This window comes from Triticum dicoccoides, chromosome 3A, assembly GCF_002162155.2.
Source record: "Triticum dicoccoides isolate Atlit2015 ecotype Zavitan chromosome 3A, WEW_v2.0, whole genome shotgun sequence".
In the NCBI taxonomy this organism is placed as follows: domain Eukaryota; kingdom Viridiplantae; phylum Streptophyta; class Magnoliopsida; order Poales; family Poaceae; genus Triticum; species Triticum dicoccoides.
This window is the reverse complement of record NC_041384.1, coordinates 262630222-262637498: the sequence shown is the minus strand read 5'-3', so window position 1 is coordinate 262637498 and position 7277 is coordinate 262630222.

Genomic DNA, 7277 nt, shown 5'->3' with positions numbered 1-7277 from the left:
TTTACCTATATGGACAGCCATGGTATTGCTACTTTTACCTTCTTCTCTCCCCATTCCTTCACCTCTACTCCTACCTTAGCTCTTAAGAACTCTTGGGCATCTCCAGAACCTCCAAGACACAAGTGGACACGCTTGTGCCCATAGTTTATGCCAATGCCAGCCAAGACCGTGCTCTGGAGCATGCTACAGTGCGCTCCCGCATTGTTGCCGCCCCCATTCCAATGCCTCGACCACCTAGGGCCTCCCTCCTCGTGTCTCCCAAGGTTTCCTCGAAATCTGATGTTTGCTTGAACTACGTCGGTATTTCCCCAAAGAGGAAGGGATGATGCAGCACATCAATGGTAGGTATTTCCCTTAGTGATGAGACCAAGGTTATCGAACTAGTAAGAGAACCACGCAACACTACGTGAACCGCACCTGCACACAAATAACAAATACTCACAACCTGACATATTAAAGGTGTTGTCAATCCCTTTCGGGTAACGGCGCCAAAAGTTGGCAAAAAGACGGGATAAAAATATGATAGATTGGATAAATAGATCTCATGGGAACGCGAGATAAAATATATAAGAATAAATTGCAGCAAGGTATTTTTGTATTTTTGGTTTAATAGATATGAAAATAAAAGCAAATAAAAATAGATTGCATATAATAAAGAAGAGACCCATGGGTCGTAGGTTTCAGTAGTGGCTTCTCTTGATAAAAATAGCAAACGGTGGGTGAACGAATTTCTGTTGGGCAGTTGATAGAACTTCAAATAACCATGACGATATCCAGGCAATGATCATTATATAGGCATCACAGCCAAGATTAGTAGACTGACTCCTGCCTACATCTACTACTATTACTCCACACATCGACTACTATCCAGCATGCATCTAGTGTATTAATTTCATGGAGAAAAGGAGTAATGCAATAAGAATGATGACATATTGTAGACAAGATCTATTATTGTAGAAATAGACACCATCTTGTTATCCTTAATGGCAACGATACATACGTGTCGGTTCCCCTTCTGTCACTCGGATCAAGCACCGTAAGATCAAACCCATCAGAAAGCACCTCTTCCCATTGCAAGATAAATAAGTCCATTTGGTGAGACGAAACCCAAAGATCTGAGAAGAAATACGAGGCTATAAGAAATCATGCATATAAGAGATCAAAGAAGACCTAAATAACTTTCATGGATAAAAAGATTGATCTGATCATAAAATCAAAGTTCATCAGATCCCAACAAACACACCGCAAAAAGAGTTACATCATATGGATCTTCAAGAGACCATTGTATTGAGAATCAAATGAGAGAGAGGAAGCCATCTAGCTACTAACTACGGACCCTTAGGTCTACAAAGAACTACTCACGCATCATCGGATAGGCACCAATGGACATGATGAATCCCTCCGTGATGGTGTCTAGATTGGATCTGGTGGTTCTGGAACTTGCGACGACTGGAATTGATTTTTGTCGACTCCCCTAGGGTTTCTGGAATATTGGGGTATTTATATAGCAAAGAGGCAGTTCGGGAGGCCACCAAGGTGGGCACAACCCACCAGGGCGTGCCTGGTGTCTTGTGCTCACCTCGGGCTCCCTCATCGGTACTTCTTTGGCCCACTGGATGTCCTTTGGTCCAGAAAAAATCCACAAAAAGTTTTGCTACATTTGGACTCCATTTGATATTGATTTCCCACAATGTATAAAACATGCAGAAGACAACAACTCGCACTTGGTACTATGTTAATAGGTTAGTACCAAAAAATGATATAAAAGGACAAAAAATGATTGTAAAACATCCAAGAATGATAGTATAACAACATGGAACAATAAAAAATTATAGATACGTTGGAGACATATCAGCATCCCCAAGCTTAATTCCTACTCGTCCTCGAGTAGGTAAATAATAAAAAAAGAATTTTTGATGTGGAATGCTGCCTAACATGCTCATCGCATATTCTTTTCTTTGTAGCATGGACATTTGGACTTCTATATGGTTCAAGTTTTGACATGAGACTTAAATACTCAAGCATATCAACAAGCAACCATGTCTTTCAAAATATCAATGCTAAAAAAGTTATCTCGAGCCCATTATGCTCAATCATTGATCCATTCATGAAACACACTGGCATATTAGCTACACCCAATGCTCAGTTACGATCATAGTGCCCCATAGTTGGTGTTTTATAAGAGAAGATGGAGAGTCAAATTAGAAATAAAAATTGCATAAAGTAAAAGAGACACCCTTCGAAGAGGGAAGTATGGATTTGTAGAGGTAAAAACATTTTGGGAGGCTTGCTTTTCCTGTCAACGAGAACGACCGAGTAGTTCCCAATACTTTCCATGGTAGATATATCATAGGCGGTTACCAAACAAAAATTAAAATTTATTCCTTTTTCAAACATACTTTCACTATCCATGGCTAGCCGTATCCATGGGTGCCTTCCATCAGGGGCGCAGACAAGCCCCAGGCCCCAGGGCATGGGCCCGGGGCGTGAGGTCCAACTCCTTTGGTGAATGTACTACTACCAAATATGTGAGGCCCAAATCCAGGAGCAATGCTTGAAGGCGGCCCAGGGCACGCTGCCGGTGTGGCTCCGCCCCTACCTTCCATACCAACACTTTCCAAGGAATTTATTATTTGATAACATAAAGTAAATTCATTTTTCATTTCAGGACTGCGCATCCCTAATACCTTTGGCTTACTCTCGTGCAATGAAAAGTGAATAAACACTCATCATGAGAATAACATATCTAGCATGATATATTAGCCACCCCAACCGTTTCATGAGCGGTACGAGCACAAAAAAGAGAAGTTTGTTTTGAAAATTAGAGATGGCACATACAAATTTTCTTAGAATGGCACGTAAATACTGCATATAGGTAGGTATGGTGGACTCATGTGGCAAAATGGTTTAACGGATTTTGGATGCACAAGTAGTGATCATACTGAGTGCAAAATGAAGGCTAGCAAAAGATTGAGAAGCAACCAACCAAGAAACCAAAAATCTCATAAGCGAGCACTAAGTGCAATTAACACCGAATAATGCACCACAAGTAGGATGCAATTTCATTGCATAACTATTGACTTTCATGCTTGCATAGGGAATCACTAACCTTAACAACAATATTATTACTAAAGCATAATTACTCATAAACATGACTCACATATCACATCATCTTATCTCAAAACTATTACAAGGAATCAAGTTTATTTTTTCCAATGATGTTCATGAAAGGTTTTATTATATCCTCCTTGGATATCTATCACTTTGGAACTAATTTTCATGTGTTGCTTTTGATAAGCTCAAACAAAAGTAAGTGAAGATTATGAGCATAAAATTTATTTCTCTCAAATTAATTTAAGTGAAGAAAAAGAGAATTCCTTAAAAAGGAACAAAGCACACCGTGCTCAAAAAGATATAAGTGAAGCACTAGAGCAATTGCATAGCTCATAAAGATTTAAGTGCAGCATAGAGAGCAATTTTAACAAGTCATGGCATAATTTTGGCTCTCTCAAATAGGTGTGTCCAGCAAGGATTGATGACTTAAAACAGAAAGCAAAACAAGCAAATACTCATATCATACAAGACACTCCAAGCAAAACTCATAATCTGTGAAGAATAAAAATATAGTTTCGAGTAAAATACCGATGGTCGTTAGAAGAAAGAGGGGATGCCACTCGGGCATCCCCAAGCTTAGTTGCTTGCTTCTCTTTGGATAATAGCTTGGGATGCTATTGGCATCCCCAAGCTTTGGCTCTTCTTATTCCTTATTCCTTTATCCATCGTAATATCTCCCAAAACTTGAAAACTTCAATCACACAAAACTCAACAAAACCTTCGTGAGATCCATTAGTATAAGAAAGAAAATCACTACTATAAGTACTGTTGCAAACCCATTCATATTGTTTCTTGCATTATATCTACTGTATTCCAACTTTTCTAAAGCAAAAACTCTTCAAAGAAAACCATAGAATCATCAAAACAAGCACATAACGCAAAGAAAACAAAACACTTTGTAGCCATCTGAATATTTCGAATACTTCTATAACTCCAAAAATTATGAAAATTTAGGTAAACGTGAGAAATTTGTATATTAATCGTCTGCCAAAAGAATTGGTATTTTATGAACCTCCTGTTAAGAATGAGAATTATTTTTGTGAGTGCAGAAGTTTCTGTTTTTCAGCAACATCAAGACAACTATCACCCAACATGATCCCAGAAGCTTTACTTGGCACAAACACTAATTAAAACACAAAAAACACAATCATAACAATAGCATAATTTTGCAAACACACAACAACAGAAGGAAAAAGACAAAAATAATTTTTATTCATTGGGTTGCCTCCCAACAAGCACCACCATTTTATGCCCCTAGCTAGGCATGAAATTTCAATGATGCTGACATGGAAGATAAGAATTGAAACACAAAGAGAGCATCATGCAATATAACACAAACACATTTAAGTCTAAGATACTTCCTATGCATAGGAATTTTATAAGCAAACAAATTATCAACACAAGAAACATCTAACATAAGCAAAGGAGAGGAATGAAACATTGAAAATGTCAACACAACGAGAGGTAATTTAGTAACATGAAAATTTCTACAACCATATTTTCCTCTTTCGTAATAATTACATGTGAGATCATATACAAATTCAACAATATAACTATCACATAAAATATGCTCTTCATGATCTACATGCATGCAGAGTTGACACTCTTCCAAAATAGTGGGATTATCATCAAGTAAAGTCATGACCTCTCCAAGCCCTTTTTAACAAAAATTTCATAAGATTGAACACTCTCCAAATATGTGGGATTATTTTTAGCTAAAGTTGACATTCTTCCAAAGAGAGGGCACTCCCTACACCCATGGGCATATGCACCCACTTTTCAAAAAATGCATTTTAAGCATGTTTTGAAGTGTCAAAAAATTCAAAAGAAAAGATCACACATACATATTCACAAATGTGTGTACGCGGCACAAAGTTTTGCAAAAAAATGTCTTTTTGTTCTGTCTCCACAAAAAAGACAAATTTCGGTGCTTCTAAATAGTGTTCGACGACACAATTTTTTGTCTTTTTGCACAGGCCACAAAAAAGTTATTTTTCCGTGAAACTTTATGCATGCACATAGAACATGGAGACATACCCGTGCAACTCTTTTGCAGATTTTTTAGCATTTAGAAATATGTTTTCCAATGTGGGTTCATATGTGTCCGGGTTCATCCATACACTTCACTTCTTCCAAACCCACTTTTAATATTATCACAAGCATATTCACCATGAGGCTTAAATAAACTATCAGGATCATAAGAATCATTATCACCCCAATCATGATCATTGCAATAAGTAGTGGACATAGCAATATTAGCATCCCCAAGCTTGGAGTTTTCCATATTATTAGCAGAATTGACATTAATAGGATTTATGATAACATCATTGCAATCTTGATTTTCATTCAAGGATCTATCATGAATCACTTTATAAATTCCTTCATTTAACACTTCATCACAATTCTCAGATTCATAAATCTCAAGCAAAACTTTAAGAAAGATAATCTACTGAACTCAATTCGCTAGCAATTGGTTCATCATAGTGATCTTTTGAAAAGATTAGCAAGTGGATAAGGATCCATATAAATAGATTTTTAGCAAGCAAAGATGCAAGAAAATATAAGACTCATGGCACACAAACAAAGATAGCAAACAATAGATCTGACGAGAAAAAGGCGAACGAAAAAACGGTTAATAAAAATGGCAAATTTTTGTGAAGTAGGGGAGATGAAAACGAGAGGCAAATGGCAAATAATGTAAATTGCAAGGAGATGATATTTGTGATTAGGAACCTGGTAGATGTTGGTGATGTCTCCCCAGCAAAGGCACCAGAAATTCCTTTTGATGTTTGCTTGAACTACATCGGTATTTCCCCGAAGAGGAAGGGATGATGTAGCACAACAACGGTAGGTATTTCCCTCAGTGATGAGACCAAGGTTATCAAACTAGTAGGAGAGCGACACAACACTACGTGAAGGACACCTGCACACAAATAACAAATACTAGCAACCCGACGTATTAAAGTGGTTGTCAATCCCTTTCGGGTAACGGCGCCAGAAGTTGGCAAAAAGATGGGATAAAAATATGATAGATTGGATAAATAGATCTCGCGGGAACGCTAGATAAAATAAACAAGAATAAATTGCAGCAAGGTATTTTTGTATTTTTGGTTTAATAGATTTGAAATTAAAAACAAATAGAAATATATCCCAAAGGAAAATATAATAAAGAATAGACCCGGGGGTCGTAGGTTTCACCCGTGGCTTCTCTCGATGAAAATAGCAAATGGTGGGTAAACCAATTAATATTGGGCAATTGATAGAACTTCAAATAATCATGACAATATCCTGGCAATGATCATTATATGGGCATCACGTCCAAGATTAGTAGACTGACTCCTGCCTGCATCTACTACTATTACTCCATACATCGACCAATATCCAGCATGCATCTGGTGTATTAAGTTCATGGAGAAACGGAGTAATGCAATAACAATGATGACATGATGAACCCCTCTTTGATGGTGTCTAGATTGGATCTGGTGTTTCTAGAACTTGCGGTGGCTGGAATTGATTTTCGTCAACTCCCCTAAGGTTTCTGGAATATTGGAGTATTTATTGAGCAAAGGGGCGGTTCGGGAGGCCACCGAGGTGGGAACAACCCATCAGGGAGCGCTTGGACCTCCAGGCGCGCCCTGGTGTCTTTTGGTCACCTCGGGCTCCCTCTTTAGTACTTCTTTGGTCCACTAGATGTCTTCTGGTCCAAAAAAATCGACAAAAAGTTTCAATGCGTTTGGACTCCGTTTGATACTGATTTCCTACGATGTAAAAAACATGCAGAAAACAACAACTGGCACTTGGCACTATGTCAATAGATTATTACCGAAAAATGATATAAAATGATTGTAAAATATCAAAGAATGATAATATAACAACATGGAACAATCAAAAATTATAGATACATTGGAGATGTATCAAACGTCCATGACATGCAATGATATCGGGCTCCTCCTCCCTTGCCCTCTTTCCCCCTCCGCGAGTTCGCCTGAGTGCGTCGTAGGCCACGTCCATGGTGCACCGCGGACCCTCCATTTAGAGGCCCTCCTGAGCTCTCCCATTGCCTCTTCCTACTCACCCTCTTCCCCAGCAACCTCCCAGACAACCTCCCTCTCCCACTCGTTGATGGAACACAAACTAGGGAGATGCTAATTCGCGCGCAGATG